Genomic DNA, 23,470 nt, shown 5'->3' with positions numbered 1-23,470 from the left:
AATCTGTAAGGAAAAAATAAGAAACTTGCATGAGATTTCAGGAATCTCTTTCACTTTGCTGGGACAGTAAAATGCTGAAAAATGTGGAAAAAATTGAATGTGTGAACATACCCTTAATGTGTCACATTTGACAAATTAGTTCCGCTTTTTTCATAGCATTGGGAAATATACCTATCAGAATACATAAACAAGTCACAATTTCTGCAAGATTTGACACATTGCTCTCAAGTTCTTGCGTACCATAGGGAAGTGCTCTTCAACACTTAAAATGTTGTACTGCCACAATCTGTACCAAATTGATCATTAGCATTCAACATTTGATAAATATAGAGGGGCAAAGTTCAGGTGAGAAAGCAAAAAATTTTGAAAAAATTACAGTGTCTTGCGAAAGTATTCACCCCCTTGGCATTTTTTGTGCTTTGCTGCCTTACAACCTGGAATTTCACTTTTTTAGGTTTTGAATCAGTTCATGTAAACAACATGCCTACAACTGTGAACATTTGGTTTTCTTATTATTGTGAAGCAAACAACAAATAGGACAAAATAACTGAAAACTTCAGTGTACATAACTATTCTCCCCCCTAAATTCAGTACTTTGTAGAGCCTCCTTTTGCACCAGTTGCTTTACATAAGTCTCTATGAGTTTTTCACGTCTTGCCACTGGGATATTTGCCCATTCCTCAAGGCAAAACTGCTCCAGCTCCTTCAAGTAAGATGGTTTCCTCTGGGGAACAGCGATCTTCAAATCTGACCACAGATTCTCAATTGGATAAAGGTCTGGGCTTTGACTAGGCCCACTCCAAAACATTTACACGTTTCCCCTTAAACCACTCGAGTCTTGCTTTAGCAGTATGCTTTTGGGTCATTGTCTTGTTGGAAGGTGAACCTCTGTCTCAGTCTCAAATCACTGAGAGACTGAAACATGTTTTGCTCAAGAATATCTCTGTATTTCGCACCATCCATCTTCCCCTTATCTCGGATCATTTTCTTCATTCCTTCAGAAGAAAAACATCCCCACAGCATGATGCTCCCACCTTCATGTTTCACTGTGGGTCTGGTGTTCTTGGGGTGATGAGCTGTGTTGGTTTGGTGCCAGACATAGCGTTTGCCTTTGTGGCCATAAAGTTCAATTTTGGTCTCATCTGACAACAGCACCTTCCTTCCACATGTCTTTGGCAAACTCTAAACAAGCCTTATAATTTTTGTGTGTAAGTAAAGTAAAGGCATATTGTTGTCGTAAGAAAAGAAACTCCAGTCTCTACTTGGGAACATTCATGGTTAACTTTTGGTCTCTGTCCAGCCTCTCTGATTAATGCCCTCCTTGCCTAGGCTGAGAGTTTTGGTGGGCGGCCATATCTTGGCAGGTTTATTGCAGTACCATGATCTTTCCATTTGATGATAATGGATTTGATGATGCTCTGGGGGGATCATCAGAGGTTGGGATTTTTTTTTATAACCTTAGACTTAGACTGTTTAGCGCAGAAGAATCACACACAAAGTGTATTACAAAAATATTTAAAAACAAGATAGGTTAAATCCACGGAGGGTGAATACTATCACAAGCCACTGTATATACAACTAATGTACTTCTAGCATGAAAGGTGGCCCAAGATAAAAGTGTTAGGCCTGAATCCTAGCAGTTCCATGTCCAGCTTGTGTTGGACACCGAAGAGATCTTGTTGATCAGTGTGTCTGTGACTTTGACACTGATGGCATATCCATAGGATTGGTCATCATTGTCTGATCGGTGGGGGTATGACACCCGGCACCCCAACAAATCAGCTGTTTCCGATGTTGGCTGGAACTGCTCATTTACGCAGCTGAACAGCACAGCTCTGTCAATTATACAATGGCTGCGGCCGGGTACTGCACATCTGACCCCTGCTCAAATCAATATTGGGTAGATGTGCATTAGGCCTCTTTGACACTTCAGTTTTTTGCATCAGTCAAAATCCGCCAAAAGGACGGATGGCGGATCCGTTTTAGTACTGATGACAACGGATGCCACCTGTCCGTTTTTTTGACGGATCCGACAAATGAAGAATTTTAAAGGAATCGCAGCCTGGAAAAGGAGAGAGAGAGAGAGAGAGAATTTTTTTTGTCTGGCACCCAGACAGAATTTCGGGTTAAATGAGTGTCTGGAGGATCCGCCAGAGAAAAAAACGTTGCAAGCTCCGTTTTGAAATCTTTGAGGATGGTGACGGACAGCAACTTTTGGCGGATCCTCAAAAAAAACGGATGCAACGGACGGTAATCCGTCACAATCCGCCATTAATGGAAGTCAATGGGGAAAAAAAAACAGATCCTCAAAAGAAAATTGAGGATCCGTTTTTTTCAAAACCTGGCTGATTGTGACTGATTGTAAAAAACTGAAGTGTGAAAGAGGCCTTACCCGGCCGCAGTCACTATTCTGATAATTCATTCATATTACACATATACACATCTAAAGTTACAACACATACACTGGGGAAAAAAAGTATTTAGTTAGCCACCAATTCTGCAAGTTCTCCCACTTAAAAAGATGAGAGAGGCCTGTAATTGACATCATAGGTAGACCACAACTATGAGAGTCAAAAGGAGAAAACAAATCCAGAAAATCACCTTGACTCATTTGGCAAGATTTATTTTGCAGATTATGGTAGAAAATAAGTATTTGGTCACCTAAAAGCATGCAAGATTTCTGGCTCTCACAGACCTGTAACTTCTTCTTTAAGAGGCTCCTCTGTCCTCCACTCATTACCTGTAGTAATGGCACCTGTTTGAACTTATAAACTTATCAGTAAAAACACACCTGTCCACAACCTCAAACACTCACACTCCAAACTCCACTATGGTGAAGACCAAAGAGCTGTCGAAGGACATCAGAAAAAAAATTGTAGCCCTGCACCAGGCTGGGAAGACTGAATCTGCAATAGGCAAGCAGCTTGGTGTGATGAAATCAACTGTGAGAGCAGTAATAAGAAAATGGAAGACATACAATTCCACTGATAATCTCCCTCGATCTGGGGCTCAACACAAGATCTCACCCTGTGGGGGTCAAAATGATCACAAGAACGGTGGGAAAAAATCCCAGAACCACACGGGGGGACCTAGTGAATGACCTGCATAAAGCTGGGACCACTGTAACAAAGGCTACCATTAGTAACACACTACGCCGCCAGGGACTCATATCCTGAAGTGCCAGATGTGTCCCCCTGCTTCAGCCAGTACAAGTCCGGGCTCGTCTGAAGTTTGCTAGAGAGGATTTGGATTATCCAGAAGAGTATTGGGAGAATGTCATATGGTCTGATGAAACCAAAGTGGAACTGTTTGGTAGAAACAAAACTGGTTGTGTTTGGAGGAGACAGAATGCTGAGCTGCATCCAAAGAATACTGTTGTGAATTCGCTTTCTGACCTCCCTCTGGTTATTACTGAAGGTAGCGGAGCTGGTGAAATTGACAGAGGGGTTGCAAGTTCTCTTTCTGGGCTCCCTCTGGTGGTTGCTGGAGGTAATGGAGCTGATCTGATTAGCAGAGGCTTGCCACCTGATAATAAGGACGACGATTGGAGATCTGGGGTTTCAGATTGGGATTTAAGACAGCCGACTCTGTTATGATTGGGTCACCGAGGAGGAAAGCAAGACCAAGCTAAGCCACAGAAAACCAGCGGATTGCAGACCTCTGATCCTATCCACACAACTAGCAGTAGCCGTGGAGCGTACCTACGATGATTCTAGACGCCTCGACACAGCCGGAGAACTAAATAAGCCTAAAGCAAGAAAGGGGAAATCTAAACGGCCCCAGAGCAGACCCCAAAGGAATAGATAGCCCCCAAACATATATTGTCGGTGAGACAAGATGAAAACACAAACGCAGGTAGGAAAATAGGCTGAGCAAACGATGGGGCCCACACTAACTAGACAGGACAGGAAAGGAAAGACACTGTCTGCAATCACACAAAAAACCCTGCAAAAAATGTCCAACACGTCTGATAGAAAAATACTGAAGTCACTCGACTTCGCCCACTATATCAGCACTCTGGCATATTCTGAAAGCGGAGCAAAAAGAGGCGAAGTTGTGCGACTTCAGTATTTTTTGCATCAGACGTGTTGGACTTTTTGCAGGGTTTTTTGACATTGGTTGGAGGGAGCTAGACATCAAATTGTGGTCCTCGCTGACCACAAGAATCTGATTTATCTTGAATCAGACAAATGCTTGAATCCTAGGCAGGCTAGGTGGGCCTTTTTTTTCACGCTTTGTAATTTTGTGGTCTCTTTTCTTCCGGGCACTAAGAATGTTAAGGCCGATGCCCTTTCTAGGAGTTTCTTTGTGGATTCTCTTGATGTGACCGAGCCTACTACCATTCTAAATGAGGGTGTAGTTCTTTCCGCCATCTCACCCGATTTAAGACGTGCCCTGGAGGAATTTCAGGAGGACAAATCTGAACGTTGCCCTATGGAGTTGCCCTAAAAGAGTACAGGAAAGATGTATATCTTTGTACCGTGTTAGCCAGTGGATAGAAAAATATTCAGGATTGAGAGTCCTCAGTAGTTGATACCTTTTAATGGCTAACTGAAAAGATGGTAACACATTGCAAGCTTTCGAGACTACTCAGGTCTCTTCATCAGGCTAGACTAATACAAAATCTGAAGTCACATATTTATGCACAATACAGCCTAGAAAAAATGCAATAGATAAGACAAGTGACGTGAAGCAGAACTATCAATATGGGAGAGGGAGAAACATAAATATAAACATTGGACCAGTTCATAGATAAGGAGTCTGGATGTTTTATGGTCCTCTGATTGGGGTCTAGTTCTGTGTTGCCCCGCAAGGTTTTAAAAGGAAATTCCTTAATTGATGTAAAAAGACATAAATCCATGCGACACATTCATTCCAGCACTGAGAGTGTCAAAGTTCGTCATAAATTTGTACTCCCAAACTCGTCTCTCTCTCTGAGATGTGAAGTTACCTTTCAATACCAGTAATTTCATATCCATGCTGCTGTGATCAGGGATACAGAAATGTTTTGCCACAGGTAGATCCATTCTTTTTTCTCTTATTGTGTGACGATGAGCATTCATCCTTGGGGGAGACAGGGCAAAAGCTTAGAACAAGGATGAATGCTCATCGTCACACAATAAGAGAAAAAAGAATGGATCTACCTGTGGCAAAACATTTCTGTATCCCTGATCACAGCAGCATGGATATGAAATTACTGGTATTGAAAGGTAACTTCACATCTCAGAGAGAGAGACGAGTTTGGGAGTACAAATTTATGACGAACTTTGACACTCTCAGTGCTGGAATGAATGTGTCGCATGGATTTATGTCTTTTTACATCAATTAAGGAATTTCCTTTTAAAACCTTGCGGGGCAACACAGAACTAGACCCCAATCAGAGGACCATAAAACATCCAGACTCCTTATCTATGAACTGGTCCAATGTTTATATTTATGTTTCTCCCTCTCCCATATTGATAGTTCTGCTTCACGTCACTTGTCTTATCTATTGCATTTTTTCTAGGCTGTATTGTGCATAAATATGTGACTTCAGATTTTGTATTAGTCTAGCCTGATGAAGAGACCTGAGTAGTCTCGAAAGCTTGCAATGTGTTACCATCTTTTCAGTTAGCCATTAAAAGGTATCAACTACTGAGGACTCTCAATCCTGAATATTTTCCTAAAAGAGTAATGTCTGAAATTCATTGCTCCGCGTTGGCTGGTCATCCAGGTATTTTTGGTACCAGAGATTTGGCGAGTTGGTCTTTTTGGTGGCCTGCCTTATCTCGTTATGTCAGGAATTTTGTGCAGTCCTGTGGGACTTGTTCTCGGTCCAAGCCCTGCTCTCGTTCTAGTGGGTTGTTGATGCCCCTGCTGGTGCCCAGGAGGCCATGGACCCATATCTCAATGGATTTTATTTCCGATCTTCCTGTCTCTCAGAGAATGACTGTTATCTGGGTGATTTGTGATAGATTTTCTAAGATGATCCATCTTCTACCACTCCCAAAGTTGCCATCTTCCTCTGAGTTGGTGCCCTTGTTTTTACAACAGGTGGTTCGGTTGCATGGGATTCCTGAGAACATTGTGTCGGACAGAGGAGTCCAGTTTGTTTCCAGATTTTGGAGAGCTTTTTGTTCCAAACTGGGAATTCAGTTATCTTTCTCCTCTGTATTTCATCCTCAGACCAATGGGCAGACTGAGAGAACAAACCAGACTTTGGAGTCCTATTTGAGATGTTTCATATCTGCTGATCAGGATGACTGGGTCTCATTTTTGCCCTTGGCCGAATTCGCGCTGAACAATAGAGCTAGTTCTGCCACATTGATGTCGCCCTTTTTCTGTAACTTTGGGTTTCATCCTCGATTTTCTTCAGGGCAGGTGGAATCTTTGACCTGCCCAAGTGTGCACACTGTGGTACAGAGAATGCAGCAGATTTGGGACCAAGTGGTGGATAAGTTGTCCCTCTCTCAGGAAAAAGCCCAACAGTTTTCCAACCGGCATAGGACCATTGGTCCCCTGTTTAAAGTGGGTGATATGGTTAGGTTGTCATCAAAGAATATTCCTATGAAGGTTGCGTCTCCAAAATTCAAGCCAAGATTCATTGGACCTTATAAGATTTTGGAGATCCTTAATCCTGTTTCTTTTTGATTGGCTCTTCCAGTTACGTTTAAGATCCATAACGTGTTTCATAAATCTTTGTTGAAGAGGTTTGTGGAGCCAGTAGTTCCTATGGCGGCACCTCCTGACCCTGTATTGGTTAAAGGCAATGTGGAATATGAGGTAGAGAAAATATTGGATTCTTGTTTGGCTAGACGGAGACTCCAGTACTTGGTCAAATGGAAGGGTTATGGCCAGGAGGATAATTCTTGGGTCTCTGCTTCTGACATTCATGCCGATAGATTGGTTCATGCTTTTCACCGGGCCCATCCTGATCGGCCTCGTGGCATGGATGAGGGTTCGGTGACCCCTCCTCAAGGGGGGGTACTGTTGTGAATTTGCTTTCTTGCCTCCCTCTGGTTATTACTGAAGGTAGTGGAGCTGGTCAAATTGACAGAGGGGTTGCGAGTTCTCTTTCTGGGCTCCCTCTGGTGGTTGCTGGAAGTAATGGAGCTGATCTGATTAGCAGAGGCTTGCCACCTGATAATGAGGACGACGATTGGAGATCTGGGGTTTCAGATTGGGAATTAAGACAGCCGACTCCCTCTATCCCTGCTGGTGATTTTGTTCCTTCCTCCTGAGGTCCTTGTTTACAGCTCAGTCCCTGCATGTTCAGCTAAGTGTCCAACCGCCATATGAACAGCTTCTATCCACTCTCTGTTCAACAATTAAATCGTCATGTGTAGACTATATACTGTATCTGTCTTGTTAGATGTTACTTGTTGTATCTGTTGTTATATATTATGTTGCCTCTTTGCCACAAAGAATTCCTTGTATATACAGTCATATGTAAAAGTTTGGGCACCCCTATTAATGTTAACCTTTTTTCTTTATAACAATTTTGGTTTTTGCAACAGCTATTTCAGTTTCATATATCTAATAACTGATGGACTCAGTTATATTTCTGGATTCAAATGAGGTTTATTGTACTAACAGAAAATGTGCAATCTGCATTTAAACAAAATTTGACCGGTGCAAAAGTATGGGCACCCTTATCATTTTCTTGATTTGAACACTCCTAACTACTTTTTACTGACTTCCTGAAGCACTAAATTGGTTTTGTAACCTCATTGATCTTTGAACTTCATAGCCAGGTGTATCAAATCATGAGAAAAGGTATTTAAGGTGGCCACTTGCAAGTAGTTCTCCTATTTGATTCTCCTATGAAGAGTGGCATCATGGGCTCCTCAAAACAACTCTCAAATGATCTGAAAACAAAGATTATTCAACATAGCTTTTCAGGGGAAGGATACAAAAAGTTGTCTCAGAGATTTAACCTGTCAGTTTCCACTGTGAGGAACATAGTAAGGAAATGGAAGAACACAGGTACAGTTCTTGTTAAGCCCAGAAGTGGCAGGCCAAGAAAAATATCAGAAAGGCAGAGAAGAAGAATGGTGAGAACAGTCAAGGACAATCCACGGACCACCTCCAAAGACCTGCAGCATCATCTTGCTGCAGATGGTGTCACTGTGCATCGGTCAACAATACAGCGCACTTTGCACAAGGAGAAGCTGTATGGGACAGTGTTGCGAAAGAAGCTGTTTCTGCAAGCACGCCACAAACAGAGTCGCCTGAGGTATGCAAAAGCACATTTGGACAAGCCAGTTACATTTTGGAAGAAGGTCCTGTGAACTGATGAAACAAAGACTGAGTTGTTTGGTCATACAAAAAGGCGTTATGCATGCGCTGTATTGTTGACCGATGCACAGTGACACCATCTGCAGCAAGATGATGCTGCAGGTCTTTGGAGGTGGTCTGTGGATTGTCCTTGACTGTTCTCACCATTCTTCTTCTCTGCCTTTCTGATATTTTTCTTGGCCTGCCACTTCTGGGCTTAACAAGAACTGTACCTGTGTTCTTCCATTTCCTTACTATGTTCCTCACAGTGGAAACTGACAGGTTAAATCTCTGAGACAACTTTTTGTATCCTTCCCCTGAAAAGCTATGTTGAATAATCTTTGTTTTCAGATCATTTGAGAGTTGTTTTAAGGAGCCCATGATGCCACTCTTCATAGGAGAATCAAATAGGAGAACTACTTGCAAGTGGCCACCTTAAATACCTTTTCTCATGATTTGATACACCTGGCTATGAAGTTCAAAGATCAATGAGGTTACAAAACCAATTTAGTGCTTCAGGAAGTCAGTAAAAAGTAGTTAGGAGTGTTCAAATCAAGAAAATGATAAGGGTGCCCATACTTTTGCACCGGTCAAATTTTGTTTAAATGCAGATTGCACATTTTCTGTTAGTACAATAAACCTCATTTGAATCCAGAAATATAACTGAGTCCATCAGTTATTAGATATATGAAACTGAAATAGCTGTTGCAAAAACCAAAATTGTTATAAAGAAAAAAGGTTAACATTAATAGGGGTGCCCAAACTTTTACATATGACTGTATGTAATATGTACTTGGCGATAATAAATTTGATTGATTGATTTGCTATTCTGCTTACATTTGATCTGGTTTTGTCTATCTTAGTTTTGTGTGGGTCAGCCAGCTCCTGCTGGGGCTGTGCTGAATCACCGTCCATATGTTACTGCTTGTGCCAGTTTGTTTTTGTCCATTATTAGATTGGCCTCTTTTTGCTCTGCTTTCAGAATATACCAGAGTGCTGATATAGTGGGCGAAGTTGTGCGACTTCAGTATTTTTTGCATCAGATGTGTTGGACTTTTTGCAGGGTTTTTTGCGTGATTGCATACAGTGTCTTTCCTTTCCTGTCCTGTCTAGTCAGTGTGGGCCCCATCATTTGCTCAGTCTATTTTCCTGCCTGCGTTTGTGTTTTCATCTTGTCTCACCAACAATATATGTTTGGGGGCTATCTATTCCTTTGGGGTCTGCTCTGGGGCAGTTTAGATTTCCCCTTTCTTGCTTTAGGCTTAGTTAGCTCTCCGGCTGTGCCGAGGCATCTAGGATCATCGTAGGCATGCTCCACGGCTACTGCTAGTTGTGTGGATAGGATTAGGGGTCTGCAATCTACTTAGTTATCAACCTCTTTGGTTTTCTGTGGTTTAGCTTGGGCTTTCTCTCCTCCTCGGTGATGCAATCATAACAGAACACCATACATACTGTGAAGCATGGGGGTGGCAACATCATGCTTAGGGCTTTTGGGCTGTTTCTCTGCATAGGGACCAGGATGACTGATCCATGTACACAAAAGAAAGAATGGGGCCATGTATCGTGAGATTTTGAGTGAAATCCTCCTTCTTTCAGCAAGGACATTGAAGAAGAAATGTGGATGGGTCTTTCAGCATGATAATAATGCCAAGCACACCGCCAGGGCAACAAAGAAGTGGCTTCGTATGAAGCATATGAAGGTCCTGGAGTGGCCTAGCCAGTCTCCAGATCTCAACCCCATAGAAAACCTTTGGAGGGATTTGAAAATCTGTGTTTCCCAGCGACAGGCCCAAAACATCACTGCTCTAGAAGAGATCTGCATGGAGAAATGGGCCAACATACCACCAACAGTGTGTGCCAACCTTCAGAAAACTTACAGAAAATGTTTGATCTCTGTCATTGCCAACAACGGATATATAACAAAACATTGAGATGAAGTTTTTTTAATAACCAAATACTTATTTTCCACCATAATTTGCAAAATAAATCTTGCCAAATGAGACAAGGTGATTTTCTGGATTTGTTTTCTCATTTTATCTCCCATAGTTGAGGTCTACCTATGATGTCAATTACAGGCCTCTCTCATCTTTTTAAGTGGTAGAACTAGCACAATTAGTGGCTGACTAAATATTTTTTTTCCCCACTGTATAAACATGTAAGGCTACATGCAAACATCCAGTATTTGGTGAGTTTTTTTTACATCAGTATTTGTAAGCTAAAACCAGGAGTGGGTGATAAATACAGGAGTGGTGACGTGTTTCTATTACACTTTTCCTGTGAGAGTTCCGCTCCTGGTTTTGGCTTACAAATACTGAGGTACGAAACTCACCAAATACTCAATGTGAGCCCATGGCTTAAGGATATTTTTTTTTCAATGATCAACCATTTCAAATGGAATCCCAAAGCCCAAAATAATTATTCAAACTCAGCACAGACGCTCGGTGCACCCTTGGCACGGCCAAGCAGCTCAGTGCTCCTTCCTGCCTACTTGCTTTGCATCGATCACCATCCCTCCTTTGTTCCCTGTAAAGCTAAAGTTGTCTGTATCATTAACACACGAGCAGCTTTCCGGGTGGTGGTAGATAAAAATCGGTAGGTGACAAATTTCACAGAACTGCTCTGCTGCGCCAATGCTGCACCAAGCACCGGTGCTTTGTTTGAACAGTTACTTTGTACTGACAGACTCCCTTAAAGTTAAAGAAACGTTCCCTAATATTACATCTCAATAGCATCCTCTAGAGGTCACTGCAGGTAGAGGGAATTTTTTTTTTTTCGCTTTATGATTAGGCAGAGATTTTACATCTATGTTGTCCCTTAGGGCCTTTGCAATGTTTCACAATGTTATTCTATGCACGTGTCAGATTTTATTCCTGCATGCCCGAGTTTCATCCAATATTCGGATCACACTCGGCCATGCAAGTCAACGAGTGAGTGAAATCCACCGGACTGCACTCGGATGACATCTGAGTGCAGTCCAATTTCCACGCACTGACAGAATGGGGAAAATTGAGAATTCTTTTTCTATCTTCTCTTATCTGTGAGAATGTGATCACACTATGATCACACTCTGGTCAAACGCTGATCATCAGAGTGTGATTTGCATAATCGTCCCTATTCTCTCATATGAGAGAATACACACTCGTCTGCACTTGTCCTTACACTGATATATTTTTGATTAATCAGTACAAAAAGCTGTCCCTTTTAGGAAAATAATTTCAAAGCATCACTGAAATGTGAATATTCACCGAAGCATTAAATAATAAACACAGCAATAGTAACCATAATACTTTACAATCAGATCAGAATTCTGTGTTAAAGAGGAACTAAAGTTTTTCTAGCTAAACCTGTAGAGCTATGTTCACACTTTGTAGTTTTGCTGCATTTTTTTTTTTTAAGCAAAGTTTAAGCTGCTTACAAAATGCAGGCTTTGCTTAGTTTTTCCTGTGTTTTTTTGCTTAGTTTTTGAGGCATTTTTGCAGCAATTTTATTGCTGTGTTTTTGTCAGGGTACATTTGTCTCCTGTACATGCTGATAAAGTTTAGTGCATTAAAAAAACTTATTTAATTCCACTTCATCAGGATTTGACACGAAACACGCAGCAGAACCTGATACCTCCATTCTTTTGCATTGTTTTTCAGCGTTTTCTGTACTACACGTTGCTTTCAATGGGTGAAAAACCCTGCAAAAATGCTGAAAGAAGTGATGTGCTGTATTTTGCACAAAAAAAAAAAAAAGCAGCTCTTTGACAAAACAGTCAGAAAAAAAAAACAAGGATTTCTGAAATCTCAGACTTTTCTGGTACTGTAAAACGCGCATGAGAATATGCATAAAAAAGCAGCAACAAAACAATGCAAAATGCAAGGAGTGCACATGGCCTTAGTAGTGAAAAAAAATAATTTTGGAACATACCGTATTTTTCAAACTATAAGATGCACGGTTTGTAAGACGCACCCCAAATTTTGTGGAGGAAAATAGCAAAAACAATTTTTATAAGATGGGGTCCGTCTTATCTTCCGAATTTAAGGTATCGTATCTGAGGGCCGGTGGTGGTAGAGCGGGGTCACAGGAGGCATGGTCCCTTCCTCAGGAAGCCGGCGGCGGCAGAAGTGGAGCAATGATGCAGTCCCGGGGTATCCCAGCAGTGCAATTCTGCGGCCCGGTATCAATGGTGAGCAGAGTCGAGTGTATCATTGGTTTCTCGGCGGCCATTTTCCTGAAGCCGAGGGACGCCGAGATCTCAATCTGTGCAGGCGCAGCCTCCATCGGCCATTTTCCTGAAGCCCACAGCTTTAAGAAAATGGAGCACGAGAGGCCCAGCCGAGATCTCAATCTGCGTATGCACCGCCTCCGGTGGCCCACGGCTTCAGGAAGGTGGCCGCAGGGAAACCAATGATGCACTCCGCACTGCTCACTGCCGACACCAAGCTTCAGCATTGCCACACTTCTGCTGCTGCCGGTTCCCTGAGTAAGGGATGCTGCAACACCACTGCTACACCCCCCTCCCCAGTAAGTCTGAATTTGGAATATAAGATGCACCCCCTATTTTCCTCCCAAATTTTTTGGGGAAAAGGTGCGTCTTATAGTCCGGAAAATACAGTAATTCTGAGACATGAAGGTTTATTATGTGGTTTGTTTGTTTTTTTAGGCTTCCTAATTTCACTTTTTGCTCGTAAGCCATACTAAAAAAACTCTGTTGCTTACTGGAAAAAGTCAATAAACAGACCAGATGCTGTTGACAGATCTTATTGTGTCTTGGTTGTTCGAATTATGGCAAGCGACTTACTGAGCCCTTATTAGCACAAGAGCAGCTTACAGAGATTTGTCTCTATGTCCGAAATGTAGGAGATAGGGGCAAGTTTAATAGCCCATCTTGGTGACGCCGAAAGCTTAAAGGGAGCCTGTCACCAGGTTTCCCCATTATAAAGTACGGCCGGCACCATTAAGGTATATTTTACAGCATATTGGAAGACTGTAAAAAAAAGTCACCGATCCTATTTGCAGATCCCAAAAAAGATCTTTATTATACGCACAGATGGCACAGACCAGTCCGAGAGTTGTCTCTAACCTTGATCCAGCGCCTCCTCTCTTCCTTCAGTCACAGCCCTCCTTCCCTGCTTCGTGTGGATGATGTGTCCTACATCAACCACATAGTCTCCCACACTCATGCTCCTGCGCAGATGCACTTATCTCTGCCCTGCTGAGGAAGAGCAAAGTACTGAAGTGCGCATGCGCTGGGAAAGGCCAAAGAGCACCGATGACCCGGAAGTAAAACCGGCGCATGCGCACGGCAGGGCAGAGAGAAGTGAGCCTGAGCAGGAGCATGATTGAGGACACTTGTAAGGAAGGAGGACAGCAATCACAAGAAGAGAGGAGGCGCCGGATCAAGATAGTGACGCCCATCTGACTGGACCGCAGATAGGATCGGGGATTTTTTACGGTATTCCAGAATGCTGTAAAAGACACCTTAATGGTGGTGATGTTACTTTATATGGGGAAATCCCGGTGACAGGTTCACTTTAAATTACATTGGCAGAATGTCTTACAATGTATGGAGAGTACATTTCAGGTGCGGCTTATTTTGGACTCCGCTTTGTGCATTTTTTTTTGGCATTTTTATAATTTACAATTTACTTTCCAACAAAAGAAAGGTATAATAAAACTACCGCTGGTGACTTAAAAAACATTTCTGAGGTTACAATGTCCCATAACTCGTCTCTCCTCTCTTTCCGGATAGAGGTGCATTAATCATTTGATTTTATATGAAAGATCTGGGTTGCAGTCCAAAAAAATCCCAGCCTGGTACAGGTTATAATCTGTGGTTGAATAACTTTAAAAGATTAGAAAAATAAACATTACTTAACATTTCAATTTATGAATAAGAATGTTGTAAAACCCCTTTTCATTTTTTGTTGGTTTTTTTTTAGTTTTGCGGGCCTGGGAGAAGGTTCTGGAACAGGTAATAAGGGTTAGAAGCAAAAAGGCGTTAAAAAATAACTAATAATACGTCTCTATGTCTAATGTTTTATATTGTAACTTTGATATGTAGATTACAAAAAAAAAACAACAAAGAAAAGCTATATAGTCTGATAACATAAATACGTAATTCAGGCATTGGGTATGATTACATCTGCAGGGGATATTAACAGCCGATTCAAAGCAGTAGAAAATATACCAGTATTTATGGCACATTTATTGCACACGTTTTGTATAGAGGTGAGTATACTGGTTGCTAGAGAATTTTTTTCTATGATAAAACACAAGAAAAGCTACGAAAAAAAAACAAAACTAAAACAGCAACAAAGCCAATGTCAATTCAAGGTTGAAAACGTTTTTTCAAAGCAAAAGGTGAACATTTTTGGGGATTTCTGTACATGATAGTGGGGGGGGGACAATTTGCTGTTAACGACATCTAGAAAAAATTCCTTATAGTCTCCACATTGACAATCAGAAACAATAGTTTAGAGATTACTTTCATTGATTTCTATGGGAAAAAGTTGTGGGCATAGTTTGTGATCTACGCAGAGGTCATTGCACAGGGAGGGTGGAAGAGTTGAGCTTTGATCATAGCCTATCGTGAACGATGGATCCTTTGTCATCTGTAGATAAGTGATAACCTTCATTGTTTATAATGCCTGAGATGAGCATGAATGACTTCTTAAAGGCACAGAACAGAACAGAAAATGTCTGCATATAATTACTGGGGTTGTCCCTTTTTGGGAAAATCTTGGTCCCTGGCTGTAATTTGTTGTAAAAAAAAAGAAATTCACCTATTGCCCACTATCCTCAAGCTGAACGCTGAGTCTCTTGCGCTGGTTCCAGTTTCTGATATTGGCTGCGGCGACTAAACCAGCATGGCGGCCAATCAGTGAGCTCAGCAGCTCTGAGTGGAGGGCATTCTATCCGCACAGGTAGAGCTGCTGAGCTCACTGATTGGTTCAACTTTATGTTGGCACCCCAGCTAATGCCAGACACCAGCGACAGATATTCAGCACTGGACCTGGGGTCGGTGAGTAAGGCGCGGCTTGTCTTTTTATTACGAACTGCAGTCGGGGACTAAGATTTTCTGAAAGGGGATAACCCCTTTAGGCTAAATGACCATAGTATAAACTGTAATAAAAAAAAAATCGAAAGTTCAAAAAAAGTCACAAAAAAATTGTAAAAATATTTTTGCGATAAAAGCTTGACTGAAATAATAAATTATTTCCTTCTGATATTTTCTCTTTAATAGTGACTGATATAACTGACAGTAAGTGTGCGCTGTGAATATTGTGTTGTCTTTTACATTTTTGTCAACATTATTTATTTTTTCCGCATTGTGTTATGATTGCAGGATTTACATGACAGATCGCCCATTAGAAGGCTTCATGCGTGTCCATGTTACACTGTTTTACTGACACAACACAGTGATTTATTAAGGCTGCTCAGAACCAGCTCATCTAATTAATGTATACATAGCTATTGATTGGCCAACTATGATACATAATGAAGCTACAGGTTGCATTGTTTTTCTCATATTGTATCCTACATTTCAGGTTGTAAAAATAGCTGCTACCGAATTAACAATGGCACCTGGTGAAATGAGATAATGTGCCGTCAGTAAAGAAGAACGATTTGGCCCTTGAATTCTTCATCCTTGCCCTGCAATTATTATGTATTTGAGTATGTGTCGTAAACTTAAAGTTTAAAGTCTACTACATTTGACAGATAACAGTAGAGAACCTCACAAGTTTGTATATTTTGTTTCCACCCAACAGTCAAGATCAAGACAATTCAATACAATGGCAATATCCAAAATCTCAAGTTGGATTCAATACTCAAAGTAGATTTAAATGCTTTAAAGACCACCGCTTAGCCATCTTTCCTTCAAAGACCACCACCTAGCCCTCTTTGCTTCAAAGACCACCATCTAGCCCTCTTTCCTTCAAAGACCACCATCTTGCGTTCTTTCCTATTGGGGCTGTTGCTCTAACTGAGGATATTCCCCCGGATTGGATTCATGAGTTAAGCCAAGATATTTTGTGACTCTTGGCTTTGAAAGATCTTAATTTCTCATTGAAAAATGGATATTATGGGTGCCCAAAAACTATTTCATGGGTGTCCAAAAATTTCCCACCCCTTAATGAAGAGAGAAAAGCTCTCCTGAAGAAAAATATGCAATTAATTCATAATAATTACTGTAATTTCTAGCGAGGAAAAAAGTTATCTTGCAAATGTAAGGTACCCTACCAGTGAATATCTGACACATTAACAAGCCTTGAAACATGACTAAGGATATTAGCTAAGCCAGACAGCTGTTTTGGGGTACTTGCTTCTTATCAGTTTAGAGCTGGGTTTTTGGCTGAAAGAATGAGACGCTCTTCACACTGTTTTTGTATTGGGAGTGCCAAAAGATTTAATTCAGACAGTCAAAAGAGTGGTCTGCCCTGATGGGACCTGGTACCTTATAAATTGAGTTACAGGGTACCTCCAATAAGTGCCACTAACGTTATTCCTTTCCTACTTGGAGAAATACTGAGCAACTTTAACCATTTAAATGTCACCAACCATCAATCGCTAATAATGGAATTTAAAGAATATCATTGCCAGTGCCCAAATGCTCCAGCTACCCATCTGCCACCCAGCGACGCAATCGTTGGTGAACCACTGGATTACCATGGCAGCTGGGGGCCTACCGAATGCCCTCATAATTGTCATCTTGGTCCTTCTATAAAGCTCAGTCAAAGGCTGAGCTTCACCGGATTACCAAGGCAGCAGGGGCCCTACCGAAAGCCCCCATAATTGTCATCTTGGTTCTCCTATGAAGCTCAGTCAAAGGCTGAGCTTCGCTGGTTTACCAAGGCAGCAGGGGCCCTACCGAAGGCCCCCATAATTGTCATCTTGGTTCTCCTATGACGCTCAGTCAAAGGCTGAGCTTCGCTGGATTTCCAAGGCAGCAGGGGCCCTACCAAAGGCCCCCATAATTGTCATCTTGGTTCTCCTATGAAGCTAAGTCAAAGGCTGAGCTTCACAGGAGATTGGAGGATCACAATTTCTCTGTATATTGCAATACTATTATATTGCAGTATACAGCATAAGCGATAAAATGATTGCAGGGTCAAATCCTCCAAGGGGTCTAAAAACAAGCAAAAAAATGCTTTAAAAAAACTATAAAAAAATATAAAAATTCACATCAACCCACATATTTGATATTACCATGTCCAAAACAGCACAATCGATCAAAATATAAAACTGAAAGAGTCACTGAACATACCCACAAATACAATAAAAAGCAATCAAAATGTCCTATGAACCCCAAAATAATATATTACAAATAAAATACATACGTAATGAAAACATCATCTCAGCCCTTAAAAAAATCCCTCACCCAGCTCTAGGACTGGACAAAAAAACTAAATAAAGTTATTGGGCTCAGAAAATGGCACCACAAATAAAATTGTTCTAATATGCAAATTTAAAAAAAAAAGTTAAAATATAAATATAAAAAAAAAAAACTGGACATGTTTAGTATTGCAGTAATGTTACTGACATAGAGAATCACCCACAATCAATTTTTTTACTGCCCATTAATCCAATAAAAACAGAACCCATAAAATGATGGTGGAATTACGATTCTTTTCCCAATTTCACCGCATATGCTTCTTGGTTTTCATTACATTATGTGATAAAACGAATGGTGGCATTCAAAACTAAAAAAAAAAAAATGCAAAACACAAGCCTTCACATGGCTGTGAAAAACAAAAAGTTAACAAGGGGAGGAAAAAAATATCGAAAAGTCAAAAACTAAAATTCCCAGGTTGTTTAGGGGTTAAAAAGACTGATTCAAAATGAAACCTGCGATCGGATCATCTGGAAACCATTCAACATCATCGAATCATCTCCAATATGAGATTTCCTCCATAGCTAAACATCCCCCAATAGTGGAAAGCAGTGATTCAATTAATATAAACCTGGCACATCACAGTGTATTGCAGAAATATTATTTTTTTCCTCATCTTTTGCCAAGTTATAGACCTGCCAGTATGTCGCCATATTAGCATTTCTGGCATGGTGTAAATGACATCCTACTTTATAATGGGTCCCAGTATGGCTACAGATACAGCACAGATTCAAATCTTTGTCCCTATTTTTAGGAACAAAATGAAAATTTTTTAGGGTCATTAACCCTTCTCAGCTATTTGTACAGTAGAGGATTAGAGAATACATTGCCTCAATGTATATATATGCCACTTCTTACTTATTTAATGGGGTCTAGTCCCATTGTACATGGAGTCCTACAGTATAAAGCTAGAGGAGCTTGCTAGCCTTCTTAGAAAAGATTTGCCATCACTTATTTAATATCCCTGCATTTATATCCCTGCACTTTTTATGATTGGAGGTCCAGTAGGCGGTCCTGTTCAGTGATTGACAGTTATTTATGCACAGTTATAGAGAAAAGGGCGGTCACTCACTATCTAGCTCCGCCCACTGGACTTCTAAGCATAGAGAGACCAGGGATTTGAATGAAATACTATGTTTTTTTCACTAGATGCTTCCAATCTAGGGAAGGTTTGCTGACTTTTCAGTCCAGCGTTGGGGCGTTGCACGTCCATAGCGCTTTATCTGGTGCAGACTGTCTGTATTGATCAGTATGTAGATAGTGTTTCCTTAAAGGCTGTTCTATTGTTGTATACATATAAACAGGCAAAATATGTCCATATACTTTGTCCTTAAAGGGGTTTTAAAACTAAGGCCTGGATCACACATGCGAGGAATACGGCAGAGTCTCGCATGTTAATACCCGGCACTCAAGAGCGGATCGTGTGGCACTGTGTATTGCTATGCGGCCGCACGCTTCGATACGAGTGTCAGCGTGAGTGCCAGGTATTAACATGTGAGACTCGGCCGTATTCCTCGCATGTGTGATCTCGCCACCTGGCCTAACACAGTAGATTTTAATCAATAGATCTTGGAATAATAATAATTTACACAATTGTACTGTCTGTAGACTCTTTTGCTTCCTCCCCTGCCCAGGAGCTGTGGTATGATCAGAGCATGATCCTGTACGGTCAGACACAGCCATTACACAGTACACAGCAGGGGCACATTTATAAGATTATCTCAGCACAGGAACATTTTATTTAAGCACATCCAATTGCAGAAATTATTATTATTCCAAGATCTATGGATTAACATGTACTTTGTTCATGAGAAAACCTTCAGATCCAAACGTAAGACCGGATTCATCATCAATGGGGATTAAGAAGTGCAAATAATCCAATTTCATATATTGAAACTTGAAACCCCTCTTCGAGACTTTCATTCTACTATTATAGAGGGGAACAAACACATTTCAAGTTGGTATGTGTGATTTCCAATTATTACATGACACCCAAGGCCAAAATAAAGGAGATTTAAAAAAAAAAAAAAAAAAATTTGGAATAAAAAACATTTAAAACTTGAATTTCAATGTATTATAAGGAAAACCCTTTGGAAAAAAAATGCTGGCGCTGCCTACGTAATGATTGGACATGCATGGGAGGTGGAAAATCACTAATTATTATTATCACTGTATGGAAATGATGCTGCTCTCCGGATAAAAACAATGACTAAAGGAATGCACAGGATCTTGGTCTTCATCCAAGTCGTAAAGAAGGTGGCAACCCTCAGTCTCCAATGAGCGTGGAAACTAAATCCTAGCTGGGTCATCGTAGAGCAGAAATGTGCGCTACATCTGTTCCACAATCGTATTTACGGTCATATGTTAACGAAGAGCATGTACTAGACGTAGTAAAGCGCATGACGTACGTACAGTGGGCTTCAAGGATTACACATCAGACACCTAAATGCCCATAAATAATAAATAATCAGTTAAAAACACATCATGAACTTCAATATCGGGACCTCATACAGTAAGACACAAGGTAGCAGATGCCTGGAAACATAATGATCGTATGCAAATATCATAAGAAAAAAAACCCAAAGCAGCATGGATGAGAGTGTGACAGAATGGATACTACCGCTGCACACATGCCTACATAGACGCAGATCCGCACACAGTGGCACAAAACTGGCGGCGATACAGTACATCTGCAGATCTCGTCAGATGCAACTGATTAACCCCAAACCAGACACATTTAATGAGTTCCACATGCGATAGCCCGAACACACCCAATGTGATCACATAAACCCAGCGTATTATAGTGTTTTCTTCACATATTAGGATTAAGGCTTTCATACTCGTTTTGTAAAATAAAAATGCAGACACCATTGCTGTATAATACATTGCAAGAGGCTCAGACTTAATAGAAGAAATGTATATGTAAAATGCAGCAGATTGGCAGTGCACAACACAATCCGGTGGACGTACGGCATGCATGTATCCATACACATACGCACGCATGCATATATGACACATATGTGACCACTCAAGCAGTTTTACCAGTGTCTCGGTATTATCGGTCCCTGGTCCTCATCTCTCTGGCATTAGGGATCTGCTCATCCGTTTAGCAACCGGTGTCCCTGTCACTTTTCGTGCTCTTCTTGTCACTGACGCTTCCCCCTATACGGTGTCACCAGCAGAGCTGTGTCCCTTGCGGCGCCAGAGACAGGCACCCAGACAGAAATCTTTCCAGATCTCCCCAGCTGTCTTACTCCAACAGATAGGCACCCACACAGCAAGGCGAGAGGGAGAGAAGAAGGGAGGGGAGCGAAAATAGAGGAGGAGGATAGAAAGAGGAAAAGAATACAGAATACAGCGATGGAGCAAAGGGGATGGATGGATGGATGGATAGGGAAAGAAAAATCTGAAATGTAAAATAGTGAATTATAACCATTCAGAATTGCAAAAATCTATAAGGAACAGGGTGCAAAAAGAAAGAGCTGCATGAATGAGGCGTGAGACTCCGCATAAGAGATGAGAGACATCTAGCAAATAAAAGGCAGTAGCATGATGGATGATAGGCGCGCATTGAGCGAGAGAAAAGAAGAGAGAGCAGAAAATCAAAGCGGTGGGGACCGAAGCCTTGAAAATCATGAACAGCCACAGCCAGTGCAGCGCCAGACTGAGCCAGAGAGGAGATTATTGTGGGTCAAACCTAATTGAAAAGCCAGCGAGAAAGAAATCAGGATGAAGGGAGAGATTGTGGGAATCAACGAGTGCGAAGAAAGAGGCGAGAGAGACACGACACAGAAATAATAAACGATGAAAAAGGGAGAAAAGGAGAAAGGAAAAAAAAAACACAGGATGAATTGGAAGAAGCTCAGACCGTGTGTGTACGGTGTACAGTATGTGCTAGGAGAGGAGGGGGCACGCAGCATTACAGGAGGGTGAGGAGATGATGGAGATGAAATATACACACCATGATAGGAAGAAGACCAAATAAATGGGACAAGCGGCCCAGGGCACAGTGACCGGTAATGAGGTTCTCTACGGTTAGGCAATATTATCTCAAATGACCTTCCAGTCCATATAGGAATCTAAAAGTAGGATCTCTAGTGGCTGTCCTGAACATCGCACATGTGCTAGAACATCTCCAGGAAGAATAAGCTACCCTCTATCCCAGGAGAAGGTCCCACCAAATCTAGTCTGGAGTTCAGTGGAGGAACCCTTTCCTCATAAGCGAATGTGTATTCTTTGTTATTTTTCCTGGATAGTCACTTAAGTGACCGATGAGCCTCCCCATCCCGCAGTACGTGGTGGAACCTCTTTCCAATAGTCTGAATCACCTTCTACGTAATGAGAAGCGTCAGGGATGATTATGGCCTCCTCAACATATCTCTATGACCTGCAGATCAATCAAAGTGAAATGAGAGACAAGTAAGAGAGAGCGGATGAAAAGGGTAATTCAGGAATTAGCCTGCAAAGGTATGCCGGTTCCGCGGGAAAATACCATGAAATAGTGACCTAGGTCCAGAACCCACTGTGTCGTGTTACCCTGAGCCAGCGCTAGTAAAAGAAAAATACCCTGTTATCCTAGTCTAGAGGGTAAAGAAAAGGAAAATCAGACATCAATTGAATTAAATTCCAAGCTTTGACCCCCAAGTAGTGTTCCTAGATTGCTTGAATTGTCAACTTTCAAAAATTTGCAGGCTTGTTTTATTCATTTATTACGCTTACTTATATAGCGCCATTAGTTCCACAGTTTTTTACAGACATTATGGGCACTGTCCTCATTGGGGCTCACAATCTAGATTCCCTATCAGTATGTCTTTGACGTGTGTGAGGAAGCCAGAGTACCCAGAGGAAACCCACGCAAACAGGGGGAGAACATACAAACTCCTTGTAGATTTGTCCTTGGTGGGATTTGAACCCAGGACCCCAGTGCTGTAAAGCAACCACTGAGCCACCATGATGGCCAAGATTACATTTTTATGCAATTTCTAAGAAAATTAATTGAAATTCCTTACTAGGAAGTTTCTATGTGACTTATGATGGGTGGAAAAACATCATTTTGTATAGAGAAATCCTTATATGGACCATTTGGAAAAAAAATATGTTAATCTTACCTTGCAAATTCCCACAAGTCTGTATATGTTGCCTATGAAATCATTATGATTTTGCATGTTGCCTTCGCACTATTTTACCCTCTAGAGGCATGCATCATATATGTGACACATTTATGGGGCCTTAATACTGACATTAACTATTGGGAATAAATGGGTTGTGGCTCGGTAAGTGTATGTTCGAAATGAGGATTTTTCCATTAAAGCAATATGTGGTGCCCTGAGGCTCGGCCGCCACAGAGGTACTGCACCTTCTCCTAAGGTGTAGTGCCCCACCATCCAGGTAAGGTGGGAACTCCTTTCCACGCTCCAACACTCACATCTCACACAACACAGTAGTTCAGCAAAGCCACATTGCGGCTCTTGCATAGAGTGTAGCAGAGCACCTTTGGTGGCTCCCTGCTTGGAACACTAAACGTGCTGGGAGGTGGGTGGAGTTAGAATACATAAGAGAGCGGGGAGGTTGAGAATTACAGGTCAGTCCGTGTGGGCAGTCCGTGAGGTCAGTCCGTGAGAGGAGGTTGGAGAGAAGGAAGCCACTCGGAGAGGAGTGGGGATCCCTAGAAGAAGGGATGGAGGAAGGAGTGCTGCAGCTGCCTCAGTGATCTGAGCCATCTGGCACAGGAAAGGAAAGGAGGAAGAAGGACATTGAACTGTAACCTAAGCATCCATAGGAAAGAGAGATTAGTACAGAACGAAGGAGTAAAACAGAACAGAGAGGACGTGGGTTGGA

General features: G+C 41.6%; 1 protein-coding gene across 1 annotated transcript in view; it reads right to left on the bottom strand.

Moving 5' to 3' along the window:
* Window positions 1-21,830, bottom strand: part of ELFN2 (extracellular leucine rich repeat and fibronectin type III domain containing 2) — a 172,965-nt gene extending 151,135 nt beyond the window's left edge. The window contains exon 1 of the mRNA XM_073574336.1: window positions 20,675-21,830. The gene's annotated coding sequence lies outside the window, so the exon portion shown is untranslated. The remainder of the gene's footprint in view (window positions 1-20,674) is intronic.
* Window positions 21,831-23,470: the final 1,640 nt, after the last annotated feature.

Source organism: Dendrobates tinctorius, unplaced genomic scaffold (genome assembly GCF_039654945.1).
Source record: "Dendrobates tinctorius isolate UK_male_01 unplaced genomic scaffold, ASM3965494v1 ptg000038l, whole genome shotgun sequence".
NCBI classification, from domain to species: domain Eukaryota; kingdom Metazoa; phylum Chordata; class Amphibia; order Anura; family Dendrobatidae; genus Dendrobates; species Dendrobates tinctorius.
Note: the sequence above shows the minus strand (reverse complement) of the source record. Positions and strands in the feature narration are given on the sequence as shown.